Below are 4,971 nucleotides of genomic sequence, written 5' to 3' on the forward strand. Positions count from 1 at the left end.
GACATACCGACGATTTTTTCCCTCAGTATGTCGATGTTTTCTTGTAGTGGTTCTGGATGACGTCCACATCCGAGGAGTTATTTCCGAGGACTTGTTTTGTCGGTATGTCATCGGAATAACGTTATTCCGACGACATACCGACGATTTTTTCCCTCAGTATGTCGATGTTTTCTTGTAGTGCTTCTGGATGACGTCCACATAAGTCTTCTGGTATAATTGATCTTAAAAATAATTTATAAATTTTGTAAAAAATATTTTAATAAGCGAAAAACATTTCAGTGAATCATGATATTCTTTGGTCAAGGGTTTGGGAACATATGTTGTAGTATTGTATGTATTCTTAGGGTTAGATTTTGGAAAGCTTAATGTTTTTTTGAAAAGTTAATTTTTTGCCTACATGTGATTATTTCTATGTATAGTAAACATTTTTTAAGTTTAATTTGATTTTATGAAGTGTTTAGTTAGTTAATTTAGTTTAAGGGTTATGTTTAGGGTCTAGACGACTAACATGTAATTCGTCTGGCGATTATAAGACTTCTCTGAAAGTCTTCTAACTCCCCCTAAAAACATTTTAGTTTCCCGCTAAAAATATTGAAGTCTTCTGGGCGACTTACAAGTAAGTCGTCTAGGAAGTTGTCTAGTAAGTTGTCTAGTAAGTCTTCTGATCGAAAATATTTAACCTTATTGGAATGTTGTCTCCATATATAGAGAAAAAATTACACTTTCTCTCTCCTCCTCTCAAATGGCTGCAACAAAAATGGTATGTTCCTCATTCTAAAACTCTTCAACCTCTCTCTAATCTCTTTGAACTTATAAACATCAAATTTTATATCAATTTATTGTTTTTGTCTCATGTCTTTCTAACTAGTTTATCTTGTTTTGCGGGTTTTTCATCACATGGTTCTCATCTTCCACTCATTTAAAGGTAGATTTATTAATTTTATATATGTATTTTTGTGTGTTTTATAAAGATAGATCTATCTAATCTTCCACTCATTTTCTCTGTTATTAAGCCATTTGAATGTTTCTGGAGATACAGGTTTTTCAGATCTGGATTTGGATATGCAGGTTTTTCAGATCTGGAAGACTTCTGGGCTAGAAGACTTCAGGAAGTCTTATGACGGGATCTTAATCCCATGTCTCCCTTTCATAATAGATTTGAGCGTTTTGGTAAGTTTTTATGTCTGATTTTTCTTTATTTGGTAACCTCCTGTTGCATAAAGTTCATACATTTTTCCCAAACTAAAACTCTCCAAACCCACTCTATTCTCTTTGACTTGAAAACACGAAACTTTATATGAATTTTTCATTTTTGTCTCATGTCTTTCTCACTAATCTATCTTTTTGTTGCAGGTTTTTAATTTGATGGTTCTCATCTTACACTTGGATATGTACTTTGTGTGTTCTATAAAAGTATATCTATCTAATTTTTCACTCATTTTCTCTGTTTTTAAGCCATTTGAACGTTTCTGGAGATGCAAGTTTTTCAGATCTGGATTTGGATATGCAGGTTTTTCAGATCTGGAAGACTTCTGGGCTAGAAGACTTCCAGACGACTTCCAGGAAGTCTTATGACGGGGTCTTCATCCATATCAAGTGGAGTCTAAACTTGTCTTTGTAGAGGAATGATCTATAATAGTTTTGTTTGTGATCTATTTTGTGATTTGCATGTGTACTCCTTTAGTAGTGACATTTTTTTTTGTAAATTTGAAGAGATATTAATGAAAAAGTTTGGTAAATATGTTCATTTTCCACAATATTATTTTGCAAAAATTACTTGACATAATTGAAGTTATTGATACAACTTCAATAGCAAAACACAATAACACAAAAAATTAATCAAATTTATTACAATTATAGGAGAAGAATTCTCGAGAAAACTTAGTCAAATTCAAAAAAGATAAAACATTACATAAGTTCAAAGCTAGAACGCTTTCATTAGATACATAAGTAAAAAATATATCTTATAATATGAGAAGACACATTAAACCATGTTACTTGATATTTTTGAAGTTACTTAACACTTTTGAAAATTAAATAAAAATATCTTAAAGTTACTTAAAAAATTTACAAAAACTAACGTAAATTTGTTAATAGAAACTTTACTATACATGAATGTTAGTAACCTCATAAATATCACCAATTAAGTTATAAATTTCTTTCAGTAGCCCCAATATTGACTAATATACATGAATTAACAAAAAAAAAATTAAAAAGTCTTTATAGTTTTAGAGAAAATGAAAGTTTATTAAACATTGTCGCAGACGACTTCTACGGAGGTCATCTGGTAGACTTCTAGGAAGTCGTCAATTTCGGTTAGTTTTGCAATTGATTTTTAACCTACACGACTTACATGGAAGTCGTCCATCTTTGTTTGTTAAAAAAAAAAAATCGAGACGACTTCCATGTAAGTCGTCTAGGGAAAACGAGTTAGTTTTGCATTTGACCTGATTGTGTCAGAAATTTGACTTTTCATGGACGACTTACATGTAAGTCGTCCAGTAGAAAATTAAAAAATTAATATTTTGTTATACCTAGATGTCTTCCATGTAAGTCGTCTCAGGTTAGTTTTGCAATTGAAAAATAAAACAAATAATATTATTTTTTTAGACGACTTACACGGAAGTCGTCCGTCCGAAGACTTACATGGAAGTCATGGAAGTCGTCCAAGATAAGAAAGGTTTGACCAGAATCTCGGAATAAAATCGTGGACGACTTTCGTGTAAGTCGTCTGATGGACGACTACCGTGTAAGTCGTCTAGACAAAAATAACTTTTTTTGTTTTATTTTTCAATTGCAAAACTAACCTGAGACAAAGTCGTCTAGGTATAACAAAATATTGATTTTTTTTATTTTTCTACTGGATGACTTACATGTAAGTCGTCCATGAAAAGTCAAATTTCTGACACAATCTGGTCAAATGCAAAACTAACCCGTTTTCCTTAGACGACGTACATGGAAGTCGTCTCGATTTTTTTTTAACAAACAAAGATGGACGACTTCCATGTAAATCGTCTAGAAAAACATATTTAAAAGTCAATTGCAAAACTAACCTATGCATTGACCAGAAGACTTCCATGTAAGTCGTCTACAGCCACACGACTTACTCGAAAGCTGTCTGGACGAACAGATCTGAAAAAAACTAATTTCATAGTTTCAACCAGTGAGATAACTTGTTTAGCACACAAAAGTCTTCTCCAAGCACCCAGAATCCCAAACAAAAGTGACCCACCAAGAATCGTAACCTTCAATGGCTCTATGAAACATATAAATTTTAGAATCAAAATCTTGAGTTTTTTTTTTGGATGAATATGGAGAGAAAACAAAGAGATGTTGTTTTTAGTTCATAATAATTGAGAAAGAAAGAGTGTAAATCAATTTTTTGGTGCATTAAGAGCTTCAAATTGGTTGTTCATGGTGGTTGGTGTATCAATGGCAATGACAATATTGTGAATACTTGAGAAAAATGAGGGTGATAGAGTATAATATGCATTTTCGAAAAAAAAGTGAAGGCATTTTGGTTAATAATCTGAACTTTGTGAGTGAAAGAGACAAGTCAAAGTTCCAAAAAAACATAGGTTAGTTTTGTGTTTGACTTCAAATTTTGAATCATATTTGCAAAAAGCCCTAGATTTTAATTTATTATTTATTAAAATATATTAGATCAACTTGTATTAAAAATTAAAAATAACAATATAAAATTGTATAATTATCAAAAAGTAAAGCTAAATGGTATTTCCAAAAAATTTAGATATCAAAAGGAAATTAATGGTATTAGGATAAAATTTATATATATTTAAAAAATTTCATAAAACTTTGAAGAACTGTTTTAGTAATAAACATTGTATGATTATAAAAAAAAATTTGTAAAAATTTTGTTATATTTTTATCATTATATTATTTATTGCTATATTTAGATATATTTATTTTAATAATAGTATATGAATTATTACAATATTCTAAAAAGTTTACCAAAAAATATAAATCAACATTAAATGAATTATCTATGTTATAATAGCCATAAACCATGTCATAATTGTTAAGTGTGTCATGTCATCTTTTTAGTGAAAGTGATTGTTGTTGAGATGAGATCAATATATGGGAAGAGAAAGACACGAGGAGTTGAGTATGATGAAGAGGCAGTACATGGCGTAGTAATACTAGTTACCCGAGTAACTTCCAAAGGTTAAAAGTTACCCTAGTTATCCTAGTATACTAGTTATACTAGTTGCCCGGGTAACTTTGGATGAAGAATAGAAGCCCTATTCCCTTTGCTAAGGCATCAGACCGTTGCAAGGGAAGAGGAGGCGCATGTGAAAGGCTGGAGAAGAGCTGGATAAAGCAAAATGAGCTTTATGCACAAGGAAGAAGCTCATTGGATGATTTGAATTAAAGCAAACCTTATATCTTGTAATAGTGCCTCTTTATGAAACTCTCATCCTAGTGTTGCCTCCTCATATATATTGTAAACTGATCAGATTAATAATTAAGAAGTTTGAGATTATCTCTCTAGACTCTCTCTCTTGTTCATGATGATTCTTAAATACTCTTAAACATGATTACTACCTAATATCTCTACAAATCTCCCATTAATCTTCTCTAATCTACCTTTAATCTCTCAATACCTACTCTATTCTCTAAAATCATATGGTATCAGAGCCAGGTTGGGTTGTTGATGACATTGGATCCTTGCTACAAGGATGTCATCAAACACATCTTGAGATCGCCTAACCTACCATCCATGGAGAAAGTATGCGCGCAACTTCAGAAGGAAGAGGGATCTCTTGGCCTGTTTGGAGGCAATGGTGAGCTCACTATGGCTCATCAAGCTGAAGGAATGCAAGCAAACAAGGTTGCATACAGAGGCTCATGAAGGAAGTATGAAAAGTATGAGGGAAGCTGTGAGCATTGCAAGAGGACCTGTCACAAGAAGAGTGAGTGTTGGATCCTACATCCTCACCTCAGGCCACG

This window comes from Brassica oleracea, chromosome C6, assembly GCF_000695525.1.
Source record: "Brassica oleracea var. oleracea cultivar TO1000 chromosome C6, BOL, whole genome shotgun sequence".
In the NCBI taxonomy this organism is placed as follows: Eukaryota; Viridiplantae; Streptophyta; class Magnoliopsida; order Brassicales; family Brassicaceae; genus Brassica; species Brassica oleracea.